The sequence below is a fragment of the Cydia strobilella genome, chromosome 12, assembly GCF_947568885.1.
Source record: "Cydia strobilella chromosome 12, ilCydStro3.1, whole genome shotgun sequence".
Lineage (NCBI taxonomy): Eukaryota > Metazoa > Arthropoda > Insecta > Lepidoptera > Tortricidae > Cydia > Cydia strobilella.
In genome coordinates, this window is record NC_086052.1 from 2,534,851 (window position 1) to 2,555,257 (window position 20,407).

Genomic DNA, 20,407 nt, shown 5'->3' on the forward strand with positions numbered 1-20,407 from the left:
CTTAGAGGATATAACCAAACGGAGACGCCTTGTCTGTAATTTTTTGTACAAAACATTCTGCCGATTTTTGCGGGGGAGGGGCACGTCAAATGTATACGTAACGTAAAAATTGCCACTCCACAGAAATACAGACGTTATTGCTAAATATCGACATAGTTCATTTTGCACCTCATAAACTTAACACTATTGAGTACTTACTTAATTATGATCTTATTATTAGATATAAGTAACAAACAAATAACATTATTAGTAGGTAGGTACCTGAACCTGTTTTCAAACGGTGCTGGGTCAATTACTTAATACCGGCGCACTCGTAAAGTCAGCAATACGATAATATGCCTAGGGCTTTAAGTTTTGTTTTGAATATCGCATCGCTAGTCAAGTCTTTGAGGAACTTCACAACCTTATTCCTCCGTCCCATTTTTACCATCGGACTACAAGACAAACGGCACTCCGGCATCGCTTCATGGTAGGAACTCCAAAAATACGCACGAAGCGTTTTGCTTCCACATTTATTATTTCTTATGCGAACTTCCAAGGAGTGTAACGCCCTGCCCGAGTCTGTGTTTCCGCATGAATACAATCTGGGGCTCTTCAAGGCAAGAGTTAATAGGTATCTCATAGGTAAGCGTGCTCCACCGTAGACCGCATCACCACTTACCATCAGGTGTGGGATCGTGGTGCTATACATCATAAAAAAATAAAATAAAAAAACATTACGTACATACATTGTGTATGACCATTGGCCTGTTAATGGCTATTCCGTTTAGTTATATCCTTTAGCCTTAGCTTTAGCTTTAGTTTGGCCTTAGGGTCACGGACTATCTTCGGCGCGAACGCCTAACGTCTTGCTATTCTATTCCTTCTTTACCTCAGTCACCTACTAGCGATGTAATCCCGCCATGAGAACTGTGTGATCATGTCACCCGACCTCAAAGCTCTTTGTGAATGATCGATGCCCAGATAACTTTGTGTGCGGTTAAGCCAGTTAGCCTGCGGCGATGTCGTTACTTAAATATTGTTCCTTTCACGCACTTTGTAAACTTTCAAAGGATAGTGGCTGAAAAGGATGGATTTATTTTTGAGGCAGCCTTTGCATGTAACGTAGCAAAGTTGTTAGGAACAGACCAATACAAAGTTTTTGCTCCAATTTCGAACCTGTAGGTAATGATTTTGGGAATTAGGTACTATATATTAGAACGACATGGAAATCCATAAAAAACGAGTATAATAAATACCTATTTAGAGTTATCAACCCCAAAAACCAAAACTCAAAACATCTTTCACGATGTTTTCTGGCAATAAATATTTTGTATTTTGTATTTTTTTTTTGTTTTTTAAATTACGAAAACAATGCCCGTTTTATACACATTCTAATATTATTATAATAGATGATGCTTTCCAGATTATAGACTTTTGCGATCCGAATTATATTTAGAAATTTTTTACTCGGATTTTGAAATAACATCTCGTCTAAAATGTTTTTTGCTGAAGGCACAATTTTCACTTACATTCTACGTGTATGTACAAGCAATTTTTTCAATTTCGTATGACGCGTAATATTTTATTAACATTGTCTCGCTTTTATCATTCGTAAGCACTTGCGAACAATTTCATTTTCTTTTAATTTCTTTATAAATACAATACGAAATCTCTTAGAAAGTAGGTTTTATTGTTAACATTTAAATTACCTTTGAAAAAGGCATACCATAAGTATTGAATGATATTAGGTATAATATGTACAGGTGGGCCAAAAAGATAATTTCATGGAAGGGACCTGCAGGCAAGAGACCCAGAGGCAGACCTGCAGAGAGATGGCTCGATGAGATTTGATAGATACGGAAAGGAGCGAGTAAAACCACAGACGGCCGTTAGCGCACTGACATATATTTCAACGAGTAACAGCGTGTGGACGCAGCCTCACGCACACATATGCAACACTTCCTCCCCCTAGTTACATAACTAACCTAAAACAATTCTTAAAAATATTTCTTAAAACTAATATTGGAACGCTTCCGTAATATTCTTTTGGGGACTATTGGCGCATTGCTCGCCATGTCTGGCTTCTGGCCTCCTGCTTCCGCCTCATGGAATTCATCCTCATCATCTGAGCTTGTCACCTCTTTCCTTACTTCGCTCTTTGCCTTACTTTCCCCCTCTGCGGGGTCGTCCGATGATGGGGCTAAAGTCCCCGTGAGTGAGGGACCCGGCGGTAGTTCATGGGTTGACATCGGCAATGGTGACGGCAGTGGAGTTGGTGGCGATGGCGTTTGCGGCAGCGGCGGTGGCGGCGGCGGTGTTTGCGGCGGCGACGGTGGCGGCGGCAGCGTTTGCAGCGGCGGCGGCGGCGGCGTTTGCGGCGGCGGCGGCGTTTGCAGTGCAGAGGGTAAGGATGTCTCAGGTAAGTCACAATCCAGTGCGTCATAATAGTCCCAGTTACTTTCAGTACCTTTGTACTTAAGTATATGATTTTTATGTTTTTTAATCAACGCTGAAGTAGTAATGTCTTTTATTAAGTATAAAACTTTGCCTAGTCTTCTGTTAACCACGCCTTTAGACCAAGTGAACTTATTTTTATTAGTAAATTTTTTGTATAGTACGCGCTCGTCGGTTGTAAAAGTTTCATTGTTCTTCCTATTTAACTTGTTATTCTGCGAACACTGTTTATTTTTGATAATATTAGCAAGGGTGACCGATGAGGATGAAGGCGTTGGCGTAACCGGGTGCAGTAAATCTAAACGCGATCTTAGTTTGCGTCCATACACTAGTTCAGTTGGCGAAGAGCCCGTGGTAGAATGAACGGAGTTCCTGTAATTGAACAAGTACTGTAATAGTTTAACCTTACTATCCCGTACATTAAGCCCTGTTATTAAACTAGATTTGATCCCTTTTTTGATCACTTTGACCATACTTTCCGCCTGGCCATTACTAGCCGGATGGTATGGTGGTGACGTCACGTGTTGTATCCCGTTTAAGTTACAAAAAGTGGTAAACTCGTGCGAACAAAAGGATGCACCGTTATCACTTACGATTACCGTAGGTAACCCGAACCTTGAAAAAAAATCACATAATTTATCTATGACCGCCATTGATGATGTCGAGTTTCCCATATCATAGACCTCCACCCATTTGGAATATGCATCCACAGCGATTAAATATGTGTGGTTATTTATAGGACCCAGGAAATCAATGTGGAGCCTAAAAAAAACCGTGGGGGGTAGGTCCCAATGTGCCAATGGAACCCGCGCCGGAGATGGGCGTAATTGAATGCAAACGTCGCACGAACCTATCATTTTTTCGATCGCCTCGTCTATACCGGGAAACCATAACCTTGAACGTGCCTCCGCTTTAGTTTTAACGATACCTAAGTGTGAGGTATGTAATTCAGACAACACTTTCCCCTGCAATCTTTTCGGTATCACGGCTTTATGGCCCCGCATAATACACCCGTTTTCAATTGATAGTTGTGTACGACATAAAAAGAATGGTTTTATTTTTATATCGTTAACTTTATGAGGCCAGCCATTCACGGTATACTTAATTACCTGTTGGAGAACAATGTCTTTACTAGTTTCATTACGAAGCTCATTAACAGAAATTGGCAAATTACCATCCGTGACAAAACAAATGTATGCAGCTCGATCCCAATCATCGCGCGGGTCGACCCGAGTTTCATCCTCCTCGCCCCCTCGCGGCGGCAGACAAGCCCGCGACAAGTAGTCCGCGCTGTTATCAGCGCTGCGTACGTATTCTATGACGTAATTATACCCACTTAGAAACATTGCGTATCTCTGTAATCTATTCGCAGATACTTCGGGAATGCCACGCTCGGGATGGAAAATGCTGGTTAAGGGCTTATGATCTGTACGTAAAACGAAGGGTACCGACCTTCCGTACAGGTACTGGTGAAATCGACGTATACCAAACACGATACTAGTGGCTTCCTTCTGTAACTGCGAGTAACGTTTTTCGGCCGCGTTAAGACTGCGCGAGGCAAAGGAAACCGGTCTTTCGGTGCCATCTGATTCGATCTGTGATAAAATGGCAGATAGCCCGGTGGGGGATGCATCAACTGTCAAGATGACCTTCGCGTTAGGATTGAAATGCGCAAGTACCTGATCCGACGCTAAGACACTTTTAATCTTTTCAAACGCAGTGTCATGCTCGCTAGACCAATGCCACTTTATATTTTTTTTTAATAGGTCATACAATGGGCTCAAGATTGTTGATGCTTCCGGTACAAAACTCCGGTAATAGTTTACGAGTCCCAAAAAAGACTGTAATTCGTTAACATTTTTAGGTTTTGGTGCATTTACCATCGCTACTATTTTTTCCGATGATTTTTTTAAACCGTTTTTACTTATGACGTACCCTAAATATGAAACTTCGTCCTGGAAAAACACGCACTTTTCCTTTTGTAGGGTTAACCCCGCTGATTGTAATCGCTTAAGGACTGCGTGCAACCGGTCTATGTGCTGTTTTTCATCACTGCCCGTGATGAGCACGTCGTCCAACAAACACAACACGCCATCCATGCCCGCTAGTAGCCCCTCCATAGCACGCTGAAAAATCGCTGGTGCCGAGGATAACCCGAACACTAACCTTGTATATTTATAAAGGCCTCGGTGTGTATTAATACACGTTATATTTTGTGAGGCCTCGTCGAGCATAAACTGATTATATGCCATCGATAAATCGAGTTTTGAAAATTGTTTGCCCCCACATAGTTTAGAAAATAACTCATTTGCCGTAGGTAGCGGGTATTGCTCAACGACTAGTTGTTTATTAATACTCACCGAGTAATCTGCGCATAGTCTAACGGTTCCGTTTCGTTTTAATACGGGGACAATTGGGGAGGCATATTCAGAGTGTTCGACCGGAACGAGAACGCCTAGATCGACTAGCCTATCTATCTCCTTATCGATTTTATCTCGCAATGCGAACGCGATCGGCCGGGCTTTAATAAAAACCGGTTTAGAGTGTTCTTTTAAAGTTAATTTAATTTTAGTTTTATTGTAACACCCGAGTTCATCCGAGAAAAGCTGAGGGTATCCCTTTTGTAACCGTTTAACTATAGTTTCATCACTACAATAATGCACAGGGGTTAATTGTAAATTAAATGTAGAAGTGAAATCTCTTCCTAGTAGTGCGGGGCCCTCATCACAGACTACATATGCGTTTATCGAATGCGTGCTCCCCGCATATGAAATGGGTAGTGGAATCATTCCTATACACTGAATACGTTCCCCAGAATACCCGTGCAACCTTTTGCTCGTGGATCGTAAGGGAATGTCACTAAAACTCTTATTGTATGTATTTTGCGGTACAACCGTGACGGCACTGCCCGTATCAATTTCAAATTTAAATTGTTTTTTACGAATAGTGACGGTTTCGACCATAGGCTCTCCGCAAAATGAACGAATAAAATAAATCTTACCGTCGTCATCGCCCTCATCCTCTGGTCCCAAATTAACGTATTTCACTTTACACATTCTACGCAAATGTCCCTTTACATGACACTTTTTGCACACGAAATTTGTAAACCGACACTCTGCAGTCATGATTTGTGTAACCGCAAACCGTACACGGAACCTTCGCGCCGACACCTTCTGTTTTCTTCGGAATCTTTGATATCTTCAACAGCTGATCAGTGCCGGGTTCGGAACCCGACGCCGTAGCTCCCGCGCTGGCGCACCGAATAGTTTCTGCCAACTCGACAGCTTTAGCCAGCGTCAAATCCTTCAACTCCCGAGCATAAAGTTTCTCCTTCTCCCGGCCTGGCAACATGCCTATCAGGAACCGGTCACGCAGTGCCTCTTCTACATTAGCAAATTCACAGTGTGCAGTCAGACCACGGAGCCTCGCCGCCCATTGCGTGTGAGACTCGCCTACCTGCTGTGACGCGGAGTAGAACTTATGACGCTCCCCGAAGCCCACCCGTGTCGGTGTAAAATGTCCGTCCAAAAGCGTCAAAATGTCCTCGAATGGCACGCTTTCCAATTGCTTTGGCAACGCTAAATCCTCAACTAATTTATACGTGCCTTCGCTGAGTGCGCTTAAAAGAATGGCTTTCCTCTTCTTCCCCGTAGCATCTGTCGTCCCGTCCACATCATTAGCCAAAAAAAATTGTAGAATCCTGCCTTTGTAACTCTTCCAACTTTGGCCATCGTGATCAAAAATAGTTAAAATCCCGAGATTAGCACTTGCCATGATTTTTTTTTTGCGGAACGGGTAGATTACGCACGCGAGTCGCCACTGATAGATACGGAAAGGAGCGAGTAAAACCACAGACGGCCGTTAGCGCACTGACATATATTTCAACGAGTAACAGCGTGTGGACGCAGCCTCACGCACACATATGCAACAAGATTTTAAAAGCAGCAGGAAAAAATTGGACAGATAAAGCGAATGACAGATTTATGTGGAGAAAAATGGAGGAGGCCTTTACTCTATAAAGAGGTCCTTGATAAAAATGTTATTATTATTTAAGTTATATATTCACTTTAATCACAATCACCTTTACCAAGCACAAGTCCGATCGTGTGTAGAATACTGTTCTCATCTGTGGGATGGCTCTGCAAAGTACCAGCTTGAGGCGCTCGAGTCAGTTGAGAGGAGGGCCAAGAGAATCATAAATGACAGCAATCTGACGAATGCTCGACTCCAAAGTCTGGAGCATTGTCGCAAGGTTGCCAGCCTGTCGATCTTTTATAGGATACATTTCGGAGAGTGTGCCGAGGAACTGCACAACCTTATTCCTCCGTCCCATTTTTACCATCGGACCACACGACAAACGGCACTCCGGCATCGCTTCATGGTAGGAATTCCAAAAATACGCACGAAGCGTTTTGCTTCCACATTTCTTATGCGAACTGCCAAGGAGTGGAACGCCCTGCCCGAGTCTGTGTTTCCGCATGAGTACAATTTGGAGTTCTTCAAGGCAAGAGTTAATAGGTATCTCATAGGTAAGCGTGCTCCACCGTAGACCACATCATCACTTACCATCAGGTGGGATCGTGGTCAAACGCCTGCCTATTCATCATAAAAAAAAAAAAATTGTAAATGAAATTATTATTAAGGAAATAAAGAGGCTTAATTAATTAATTACTTAATGTACGCGTATCACTAGTACTATTATTGTATATATGTGTATCGTATTTTTGTAGGTACTTGTATTTAAGTCGTGAATTTATAAAACTTTTGTCGAGCTCTGTTTAGGGGCGAACTAATTAGAGCTTAGTGCACCGTATCGGTATATTTTTCAAACCACCAACACCTCCTAATTTACTGCCCACAAGCCGCAAAACCTAAATTGCCCATCGACCATTTAGCGGGCGGAAAGCGCGAGTTTCCCGGCCGCAAGGGGCGTGCATAGCTGCTGATAACGGTGATACATTAGCAGGCAAAGCAAACATTGCTATCTAAGCCCGCCCATTGCTGACGGCTTGAGATGTTTTTTTACAAGCTTTTTATTAACTTGCAATGTAGGTACCTACAGATGTAGTGCATAATTGTTTTCCATCGTATTTTCTCGGAAACTTTCGTATTTGTCATGCTGCTTCAGTCAACGTCAGCACTTTTGTATCGAGTTTGACTGAAATAGACACGTTTATACGTTTCCGTGAAAATACGATGGAAAATAATTATGCACTACATCTTTAACTATAATTATGTATGTTTGTAAGGGTAATATTTTACCCACTTCCCGGTTTCCGATGAAGCTGGAAATTTGCATACATATGTAAGTCGGGTGACAATGCAATATTATGGTACCATCAAGATGATCTGATGATGGAGACAGGAGGTGGCCTAGGAACTCTGTAATAAAACAACGCAACCTAATTGTGTTCGGGGTTTTTAAAATTATCTCAATGAGTATTAGTTGCCTGTGGAAAAAAAAGTACAGTCAGCAATAAAAGCTTGTACCAAAATTTTTATTTTTACCAAAAACTTTAACTTTGACTTTAAGCTCTTATTTTGAAATTGAACTGATTTTCAGTGCGTGTCTTCACTGTAGAAATGCGAACGATTTTGTGTTATAAATTTTGTGCTTTCAATTGCAGTGATTGACCGAAAACTGAGATTAAATAAATAGAAGAATTTTTTTTTGCAAACCGCTGCGTTTTAGTTGCAAATCGTGGACGATGTGCCTGTATGCGTAACTTCCAGTTATGGTGCCTGTATTTGGTGTGAATCTAATAAGTATCGGTCAATTAGTCATTTAAATACCCATGTCATTGATTTGTTTTACGCAAATATATTATGATTCACATTCACACTGTACTAATCTTAGGTACAAATCTTAGGTTTTCGATGATCGTGATGTGAGTTCTTATTATTCTGGCTTAGGCAAAGTTGTACTATAATTTATTTCATGAAATAAATAATCAAATCTAATCTAATTGTAAATGTAGGTGTAAGGTAAAACAATTGAACAACCTACACTTTTTTTCTTAAGAATATCACTGGAATGTGAAGAAAATGTGCAATAATTTATGACTACGATTGTACCTAACGAACGTGGGTGAATCATAATAACTGCCTCAAATAAATCAAAAATATCGGATAACGTTTCACCACTTCAGTTGAGTACAGAAAAGTGAATAGTTGGATTTAACGCTGACTTGAGGTAGGCACTTCAAAGTTTGTAGTTTGTAAAGGGTACTCGGTAACTGGATTGCGCTCCATCGGGTTTCATAGGATAGTGATTAATCACTTCGCTCTAATATTTCAAAGCATTTAATTTCTATATCCTATCGATATTCGGAAGTGGGGAGATTTGATAGATCTAAATATCTTGCTTAGCCAAGTGATAACAGTTTATAGAAAACGCAAATTGAAAATTAAATATTTTAATAATAATAAGACTTTGGCGCATCCTGTCATCTCAATACATTTTGTTTTTTCGAATGGTATTTTATCGATAAAGGATTGGCTTTTGTGCGGCCCCTGTACATGCAAACCATGTATTTAATTTAGAAGTCAGATTAATCTGATTAAAATAGGTAAATTATTACCCGTGTGAATTCTAGCCCCAGTTTCCGCTAGAAACCCAAGTTGAATTTTGACCATTATGACAAAGTCATTCAAATAACGTTATGTTATAGAGTAATATAATATAAACAATTATACATACACATGTGTCAAAAAAATCATCTTACTCGTATATCAGTTCTACATATTTCAAAGATAGCTTAGAGAATATTATGAAGAGCTGCCATATTTTAAACATCCCTTTACCGATTTAATTAGTCATATTTTATGCTAAAATTTTTAAAATATTTAAGGTAATAAAGACAATCTATTCTTACCCAGCTCGCTCACATGGCCCTCTGCCGTGCTTAGTGTAAAAAACGTTTTGCTATGACATACCAAAGGGTTCCGCAGTAATAAAGAAATTTTATAGTTTTGCCATATCCGTATGTCTATTCGTCTGTCTGCGGCTTATTCAATGAAAATTGTTAGTGTCATAAATTCATCATAATCACAATCGGGATGTTTCGTTTGTGCTTTTATTCCACGATGTAACTAGGGTGTAAATTTATAACTTACACATTTTCAGAATAGGTTGACTGACTGTTTACTTTATCAATGTAATTGACATTGCTTGTCTGTCCCGCCTTAAATGTAACAAAATTCGCAATACATTGCATCTCATCTTAGAATAAACTTTAAAGTATATTAAAAATCAAAACACAAGTTATTTTTAATAGTCGCTGAACAAATCGTCTCTATACTTACTCAACCTCATATCTGCAACAATCATTTGATGGAAATGTCGCTGCGATCCTTTCATTTGGAATACGGGTGTTTTTGTCATCAAATGAGTGTTGCAGATACGAGGTTGAGTAAGTATAGCGGCGAAATGTTAGTTAGTTTGAGGAGTAAAGACTACAGTTTAATATTTTGCTCCTGTTACAGGCCACACTCGGTATATGGCCACACTTGGCAGGTGTTTTTTATTTTATGATGCATTAACAAAAATGTGACTTACGCAATCAAAATGTGACGTGGTGTGATGTGTGTGTGTGTGTGTGTGTGTGTGTGTGTGTGTGTGTGTGTGTGTGTGTGTGTGTGTGTGTGTGTGATGTGATGTGTTTCATTAAACGAAACGTAACTTAATACTCAAGGGCCTTGGCAACAATGATAGCGGCTAAGGAACCCCACACTGAGCATGGCAGCGTGTTAAAAAATAATCACCGACATGCAAGCGGGCGTCTGCAGGTTAGGTAATGGCCGTTAGCCAATTTAGTGCTGATAAATGTTGTTAACCTGGAAAACTGGTTAGATAATTGTGAGGTTGGAAAGTAGGTTTTGGTTAGGCTAAATCTGGGACGTTGGAAAAAATATCAAAAGTCAAAAAAGTCAAAAGTCAAAAGCATTTATTTGTTCAACATAGGTAAGGTACATAAGTACAGGTCTCACATAATCATTGTACATAGTGAAAAAATATCGAAGTGGATATTTGATTATGAAATGAAGATTATGGTATTATGAAGAAAATTTGATTCCATTCGTTTCAGATCCATTGTTATCTACCTGTTAGGTATACCATATACCATTATTATTACTTATTATTTTCTATCATATCTTATTACTTCTATACTATTTTGTTTCTTAAAGTATTCATGAGCAACAAATTATTAGATAAAGAAAGTTTCTGGCTAACTAAAGAATATAAAATTCAGTAAATGTGAGTATAACAAATAATAACTTAAGACTAAACTTAAGCCTACTCAGAAAGTCCCCCCCCCCCCCCCCCCGAGTTGTCCCTGGCGCAAAGGTGCCCATCACACTAGCCGCGTTACCACGTTGAATTGCGATGAACAACCTTTGCACCATCAGGTACGAACCCGCGCGGGCGTCAGACCCCTAACTAACTGACCCCTAACTAACCCCTCTGGCTAACTGAAACATATAATAGTTACGTAAGCACCTCTCTAACTCGCTTAAAAATAAATGATCCGCATGTTACTTGTATACTTGGGTACATAATACAATATTTATTTATATATGCACGCACTTAACGCCTTGACAATAGATGCGTGTTCAGATATTTGTGAGCACCTTGGTCGCTCCGATATATCTGATGGCGAATGTACTCCGCGTCAGAACACGGCTTTCAGGACAGTGAAGACGTCTAGACAATTTTGCTTCAAATTTCAATTTCCTTTGACACCCTCGTAAACTGACAATAAAGGATTTCGCTTCACCAGATTAATCTTAATAAAACCTTCACATTTCTAACAAAACACTGAATTTGTTGTGTCATATTTTTAGTTCGAATGCCGCGTAGTAATTTTCTTTCAAATAACTTTGAATATCTATTTTTTATTTTATATTTATTTAAAATTACTTAAAAAACCGGACAAGTGCGAGTCGGACTCGCCCACGGAGGGTTCTGTACTTGTAGTATTTGTTGTTGTAGCGGCAACAGAAATACATCAATAAAAGCGTAAAAATATAATAATCTAACAGTCAATATGCGATACAGCGGGGAAATGCCGCCAGCATCCTTGGTACAATGCCTCAAGGGCCTATTTTAGATTTAAGCTAGTTATTAATTTCGTTTACGTAGTACCACTGTATATATCTTGTATGTAAATAAATGTTGTTTACAGTCAATACAATAATAGTTAAATCCAAATTTTGCTGTATCTTTTGCACCATCACCATCCATAAGAGCGTTCTTACAAGAAAAGTCGAAATAATGTAAAATTGATGATATTCCCGACAACATTTAAGACTTTACGCTCATTATTAGAAACAAAGAGTCCACGTCGATATATTTGGGGAGACCCTTATACAGTCGATAGTAATGTCGCGCTGTAAGACTGTTGCTGACTGCATTATTGGTCAAATTTAATATTAATTTATCAATTAAACTACCTTTTTGACGTTTACTGCAACAATCGAAATCCGAATGGTACCTTTAACTACCATGGGCCACAGTGGATTTTCGATTTGCTACTTTTTAGGGTTCCGTACCCAAAGGGTAAAAACGAGACCCTATTACTAAGACTTCGCTGTCTGTCTTTCTGTCCGTCTGTCACCAGGCTTCTCATGAACCGTGATGAACCGTGAGACAGTTGAAATTTTCACAGGTGATGTATTTCTGTTGCCGCAGCGCTATAACAACAAATACTAAAAACAGAATAAACTAAATATTTAAGGGAGGCTCCCATACAACAAACGTGATTTTTTTGCCGTTTTTTGCGTAAAGGTACGGAACCCTTCGTGCGCGAGTCCAACTCGCAATTGGCCGGTTTTTTTTTGGAAGATTTGCTAGAATGAAGATGTAAACAATAATCGGTGGTGTAAGGGAAGCCTGTGAGGGTCGTTTATAAGCGGAGTCGAGCAGAGCCGGTAATTAAACGAACTGATGCACACGGCTGTGTAGTTACGAACCAATTTCAATCTCAAACTTTGTCTTTGTTATGTACGGGTTGATTTAGGATTATACTCTGAGTGGAGAATAATTTAGGTCATACTATGTTTCCGAAATAAATTATATTTGAATTTAAACAACTTTTACCCCAACTGTTCCCAAAAAACAATGAAATGCGGTTCGAATAAAAAATATGAAACAACTTTTTTACGTTTTTAGAGTTGGTCAATTTTAAAAGTGTTTATTGTGACCTAAATCTTCATTTTCATCTCTTATAATGTTAAATAGGTAATTGATTTTGATTATAGTCTTATCCCCTATTATGTCACAAAATTAATTAGATAAGCATCAGCCATGATTGTTACATAAATTTAAGAGCATGAAAGATGTATTGTCTGTTGGTAATCCGAAATAAAGAAAAGAAAAGATCAAGACGTGTCGTTCAGACTTAAAATGAAATATCATATATCTCGCTCGCGCTTATTTATTTGTGCAAGCACGGTTCATCTAGAGTAAATATCAGATCAATATCAAAGGTTTTCGTTAATCTACACTCAATATCCATGATATCTAAGTTATTCTTGCATAAAAATTTGATTTCTTAGGAGTCCACTATAGGCTTGGAACGAAGTACATAATACCTACGGCTATGCTTCATCTCATGCCTGATGTATGAGTGAGATGTATGGAAGTGAAACGACCGTGTATTGCTACTGTAGGCCGAGCACATGATTGACGCGACAGTATCTCGCCGCGAGATAGACTACCCGTCTTTTACTAACTGTATGAATTAAAGGGGGACGGGTAGTCTATGTCGCGGCGAGATACTCTCGCGCCAATCATGTGCTAGCTCGGCTGATTTAATAGTGAACAAGAGTGGTTTGATAAGGTTTCGGCGCATTAGTCTATGCATTTATAGGTACATACGATGTAGATGTATGTAGATGTAGATGTACACTTGAGTATATATTTTCATCTTTCTTGCGCTTATTTTGGTGGGAGCATTTCATAAAGATATCAGACAAATATAATGATTAACATGTTATAAAATCTGAATTTTCTTCAAGTTTGTCATTAGAATCGCTCGTGTGTCGTGCTTAACGCGGTCAAACTCGCTCCGTACAAGTGAAATGAAATGGATAGGGACACGAAGTCGTGTGAGATCATCGAGTGTCGGAAAGCGATTACGAATACGGTCGGTGGACGAGTTTTGTCTTGATTGATTGTGGTGATGGTTATCGGAAAACGTTCAAGGTTTTAATCAAGACCTCTGGCCTGATTCGAACTTTAAGATACGTCAAAAATTTGCTTTCAAACAAAAACATCACTCTTGACACTGACATATCCGATCCATATCGTATCTTTAGCAAATTTTTGACGTATCTTAAAGTTCGAATCAGGTTGCCAGTTGCCGTGGCATCGTTTATGGAAAATCCAAAATCCCTTTTGGAAGCTTAGATCTGGCCACTAAATGCATAATCCATATTATAAAACAACTCGCAACATTACAGCTAAATTGTTTCCAAAAGGCTTTCTAGATTAAATTTTCTCACAATTCTAACTTCATTGCCAACAACGTAGGTTGTTAGTCATAAAGTTGAAATGTCTCGACGTAAAACAAATATCGCGAACGAGGACTTTATATGCCTTCATTCTTGACTTAGCGCGCACGTAGTAAAAATATCGTTTCGCCGTGCTTTGATATCTTACTTATGTTCACGATAATATAGGTATACTACTAATTGACTTCATACACTTGCTCGACCGTCTTTTTTTACGCCTACGCCAATTTTGTATGTATGTATGTGGTTTTTATGTACGCCTTTTTTTTCTAGATTACTCATTATTTCTTTTTATGAAGCAGATGCGTCTGCAAGGGATATTACAAATTTTTAAATTAAAGGATAAAAATTCACGCTTTCTTCTAAGCAATTGGACCGGTGTTCCAAAGCGTCATAATTTCGAATCTTGCCCGATGCGGATAATTTTTAAATTTTACCTTTTATAAAAAAATATTCCTACATTTCGGTTATTCGCAAATCCCGAAAACAGATGGAAGTATAAATAAAATGTCACAATATTGTCAACAAGAAAATCTGAGATACCGCCCTTAATGAGGTTCTTGGCGGTCAAAGGTGGCCACTTGACCTTTCTATCCTCAAGTTCACCGCTCGTAACTTTTGATCCAACCACATAATTTTTTTTATCTGATAGCAATGTGCTTTTGAATGTTTCTTATGAAATAAGACAGATTTCACTTATTTGAGATTATTTTAAACAATACCTGCATGTAGCTTTAGTTTGTACCTACAGGTACCTATTATGTATTTCACTTCTTTTCAATTTTTAATTAATTATTAAGTTTATTGACATTCGTTATATAGTGTATAATACTAACCATATATTTAAGCTTTATGTGTACTAGCAACAATGATCTCAGTTGGTCTATGAATAAAAAAATAAATTAAATTTTGTGCCGTACGGTTGCGAGACATGGTTTGTGAGGAAAGATGTCACCAATCGTCTGTCGATAAACAAATGCCTGCGACGTATTCTAGGGATTTACTGGCCACGAACAATCTCAAACGTCAAATTAAAGCTTTTTTATTTTCGGTTATTTGGTTTTCTTGAAAAACAGTTGTTTTTGAAACAAATAAATTAGGCCACACAATTTCATCATCTATTTATTTACACATATTAGACGCAAATTACGAGTATTTATTTTTCTGTTTACAATAATAGTTGTGCAGGCAGTTGAAATGGACAGGTACAGAGTCCGTCTAAACTAACTTTGCACCAATTTTTATAGAGCAAAATGAATGAGCGTCATATTTTTATAAAAAATTGACATTACAGTTTTTGCCACACTGCCATTGCAAATGTCATGTCTCAGATTGGTGCGACTCTAGTTGTCACTAAACTCGATATGTGAATCGATGTCGCAGCCAAATCACAAAATGTTCAATACCACCAACTGTAAAAATAAGTACAGAATTGCACCCTTGTCAGGATTTGTAATACGCACCGCCATGACGTCATTAGTCCGAGCGGCGACTGGAAAAATTTAATTGATTTATATTTATCTCACTCGTGCCGCCAATCACGTTTGATTTCCATTTTCGGGCGGTTCTTTATTTACATGAATTCGTTAATTCGTTAATTTGGATTTCGGATAAAGGTTACGTCTAATTTAAAATTGGATATAAATGTCATGTTAAAGAAAAAAATAATACGCAAACCTCCGACTGAGGCTGAATTTAACCGTCGTCATAACCAGGCATCGTAAACTGCGAGCGAAATCCATTGAAATGACGTATGACAACCAGGAGGGCTATGATGCTTTGTCACCATTTCATTTATAATTGTATAAGTGAAAAGACGGCATATCTGATAAGTGATATAATTGGATATAAAGTCGCGAGGATAACGTATAAGTGACAAATGATAGCGATGAGGTTTTGAAAAATCAATTTTAAAGTCGATAACTTAAGGTGTATTTTAAAGAATAGATTGTTAAATCACATTCTACCACTTATCTATGTACAAATGACATAGACAGTTATAAATTATCCATGGTTTGAGCTTTTGAAAAATCAATTCTAAACAAGTTTAATTAAAGTGTATTTTAATGAATATTTGGCTAAATGACGTCCTATCACTTATCCATGTACATGTGATATTGATAGTTAAAAATTATCCATGGTGTAAGCTTTTGAAAAATAAACTCTAATTGAGTTTATTTAAGGCGTTTATTAAAGTAAAACTTTTATACCGTCGCCTCAAATTTAACCGTCTTTAGCATGTCGCATTACAGCAGTAGTAAAATTCTATTTTAATCATATATATGTAAAAATGTTCTTTTAAAATGGAAATATGCAATGTAAGAATTTTGTGGTACGGTTTGAAATTGTGTTACGATTACGACCCTATCGAATTCATTGTTCACCGATGTCCCCGAAGGCGCCTGTAAAAACTAGGCCTACCCATTGGAGTGCCGGCTTTCGCCTGCCCTTTAGCCCCTTTCGTTTCGACGCCCTGTCTGAGGCCTAGCGCTCCGGCTCCGACCAAGTCCCCGCTGCCGCCGCTAGATGCGACGGTGCACCGTGCACACATCGAGAGTGTATCGACTCTGCAGTATCGTGCCAGACGTTAATTGTGAATTGTTTAGTTATACATAATTATATACTGTGGTTTGTGTTTGTTATTTGATATAAGTTTCTCATTTACTATGTTACTATTTCATGGTGTTAGATGCAATGAGTTCTCTGTCTGAGTCGTCGTGCCCCTTACTGTCTTGACTCGTCGCAAGTGTTCACGTCCCGAGGTCTTAAGTCGCATATTACTCGTTAACACAAAGATGTTCCCCGCCTCATGCCTCCGCAACTCGCCGGCGAGGCCTCTGTTCGCTTTAATATCACACCACCATCACCAGCTCCAGCTTCACAAACACATAGCTGTAGCCTGGACCAACTTGTTTCATTAAGGGTCAGTGCGAGATTTTCGCCACATTCCAAAAGGGGCGAGGAGTATCGCCGCTAGTAACTGATGTAGTATCATTGATAATTGCATTACAATTAATGGATTGAACGAATGGTTCGCCCTCCTATCTTTTTCCTACAGAGCCCTACGAACGCCTGTATCAGAAGAAGCAGAATTTCTTACCGCCATGCCATTTTAAATGCGTCTATCTTTCTCAAACATGCATGAATTAGGTATTTTATTTAGTAACTAGCTTTTCCATGTGACTCTGATCCTATTAGCAGATGCTTTTAGGGGTAAACGCTATCCTATATGTTAATCTTATGAATGATACTTTTTGTTCCGCCATGTAAACAGTAATCTTCATGTAAGAGTCCCGGGCAAGCTCGGCCGAATTTCACCTTCCCATACAAACGGAGTTTCGTTCTCATTTTAAAACTACGTGTTGGATTTTAATGAAACCTTGCATATACGATAACATGAGGTATATCTAGGTCTGTAATTAGTTTATATAGCTCTCGTAAACGTAAACGAAATAGAGCAAAAACAAGTTTTCTATAAAAACTTATATTCGCTGTAATTTTTTTACTATGGTATCTGAAGCTACATAAACTAATTATAGCCGGGCTAGCACATGTTTGGCGCGAGAGTATTTCGTCACGACATAGACTACCCGACCCCCTTTAATTCATACAGAAAGACGGGTAGTCTATCTCGCGGCGAGATACTGTCGCGTCAATCATTAGGTAAGGGAAATTAGCTAAAATTACGGCATAATTAATGGAAGACTTTTTTAAATTGGGATATGTACGTTATGGACCGAGGTTATTTTTCATCAACCCTCCCCATCCCTCCCCCTCTGCGTCACCCCCCCCCCACCCCCCCGCAAAGGGCCTGAAACCCGGGTTTTCTCAATTTTTAAGGAAACCGTTCAAGATACAGAAAAAGTGTGTAGGAACGAAGTGATCCTTAATAAATTTGCTATTAATCTCTTATACACACTACAGTGCTATCACTTATAGTTTTTGTGCAATCTGTCACCAAAGATGCAAATTTTTTAGCATTTAACGTTTTTTTCTTTTTTAAGATAACTTTTCTCAAAAAATTCTCACGATATCGCCCAATTTTGGTTTTATTTAAGTAAATAGTTAATATGTTCTTTAAAACTAAGTATTATTTATTATTAAACTCCTTCATTTGACGATTTTATGCCATTTTGAAAATACATCCTCGTCAAACATATTCAAAGTCAGCGAATATCCTTATTAACCACTTGTCTGTATGAAACGGACCCTAACCGAAATTCATAGCTAAAGCACAACCCGAGGGTGAACCCACGATTTTCGACCACCACATTTACATATGAAAAGTAATGAGCGAAAGAGATATAGATAGTTGGATTTTGCTGTTAGGACACTTTACGAATGGGAAACGTAAACATTTCAAAAGCTCCCTACGTGTGTCCAATGTATATGGTTCCTTGGTTACTTTTTAGGTTTCCGTACCCAAAGTGTAAAAACGGGACTCTATTGCTAAGACTCTACTGTCCGTCTGTCTGTCACCAGGCTGTATGTCATAAACCGTGATGACAACACGTGCGCTTGTTTTTTAAGAAATTCAGCACCTGAATAGATATTCAGGTCAATTTGGTATAAATTCAGATATTCTTTGTCAAATAAACTGGTCGGAATGTTTATCCTACCTATTCATAAACTTTGTCTTAAACTGAAACTGAAAAGTCCAGACTCAAGGTTTGTCAGAGAGCAATGGAACGCAGCATGCTGGATGTTCGTAGAACCGACCAACCGAGCATATTACATATAAACACCGCACTGCGATCCAAAACCGGTATTGTGGATGTGGGCATGAAGGTCGCAAAGCTATAAGTGGGCTAAATGGGGCTGGGCAGGGCACGTTGGCCGAATTAACGAACTAGCCACATACTGGATCCCACAGGATGGACCTCGGAGCAGAGAAAGACCAAAATAGAGATGGCAGGACACTTATTTAGAAAAGAAGTGGGAGTGTACATTGGACAATTTGGATAGGACTAAATAGCGGTGAGAGGGAAGGCCTTTGCCGAGCAGTGGAACACTCTTATATGTATATGTCATCATCATAACTCTTAAGAGCCTGATGGCTCTTGTCGGTGGAGTAACCGCCACGCCACTCCGTTCTTCTTTCTGCCACTGTTTTGAGCTCCTGATACGTCACTACGTTGATTTTCTCTTTGGCTTGGTCCAAAAACGCACGTCTCGATCTTCCTCTGCCTCTCCTTTTTTCTATTCTTCCTTCTATTATATATGTATAGGCTAGTAAAAAAAACACACAAAATAGGTGACATAGACAATATCTAAATTAATTGCGTGACCATAAGAGGTTCAAGTGCTGAATATCTGAAAAAAAGGCATAGAGCATGTCGGGCCATGCTCATTGTAGGGCTCCGTAGTTACCCGTCCGTCACAATAGGCTGCCTTGAATGGAACCTATTAGTAAGTAACAACATAACATAACAGGCAAAAGGGAGTAGGTGCATACCTTCGCAACGCTTTGTACATAGGTACGTCTTTTTACTAAGAAGGGAAGTTTTAGCGATAAGTCAAAAACGACTTTTCATTGAATGTCTTTCTACAGCTCTACATTCACGTTTTTTTTTTGTTTTGAACCCATGGTTCAAATGATAGACTTTGTACGACATATAATTTGATGTTTACCAGTCGCTTTTCGGTGAAGGAAAACATCGTGAGGAAACCGGACTGATCCTAACAATGCCTAGTTCCCCCTCTGGGTTGGAAGGTCATCAAATGAATGAGCTCATTGTGAGAATCTCAAATATATATTTTTTATAATTTTAGGATAAACAATTTAGAAGTTATTCAAGAAAATAGACAAAAAATTACCATTCCCCCCCTTTATCTCCGATACTACTGGGTCTTAAATTTAAAAAAAAACACAAAATAGATCTTTACATATAGATTACAGAAAAACCTACAAAAATGTGCAGTCAAGCGTGAATTGGGCTTAATTACTTAGTTTTTGATCTTACCCCTACGGGTTTTTTAAAGACATTTCACTCACGTTTCACATAAAAAATACATTGCTTAAATTGTTAAATTGTGTAATGTACGGAACCCTAGGAACGCGAGTCCGACTCGCACTTGGCCGGTTTTTTTTATTCCCCATCGTAAATTTGAATGGTTTATGGTGGGCTACTCGACCAATCATATTGTCGCATTGCGTATGTTCTATCCCTCACGGGCGCACGCGGTAGGCCACTTCTATTATAGTTCGATAACTTTTATTATTCGATGACAATACAGCCCATGAGAAAAATCTAAGATCATCAGTATTTTTGTTAAAATGTTTTCAATCCTCGATTTATCGCAGGAAATGTCAGAAACGGTTTAAAAACCTCATATCATTTTTTTCGATTGATTTATATTTTATATATCCATGCCAAATTTCAGCTTTCTAGCACTAACGATCACGGAGCAAAGCCTCGGACAGACAGACAGACGAACGGACATGGCGAAACTATAA

At 38.8% G+C, this 20,407-nt stretch overlaps 1 pseudogene; it reads right to left on the reverse strand.

Moving 5' to 3' along the window:
• Nucleotides 1-1,979: 1,979 nt before the first annotated feature.
• Nucleotides 1,980-6,240, reverse strand: LOC134745808 (uncharacterized; annotated as a pseudogene).
• Between the last annotated feature and the right edge of the window lie 14,167 nt (nucleotides 6,241-20,407).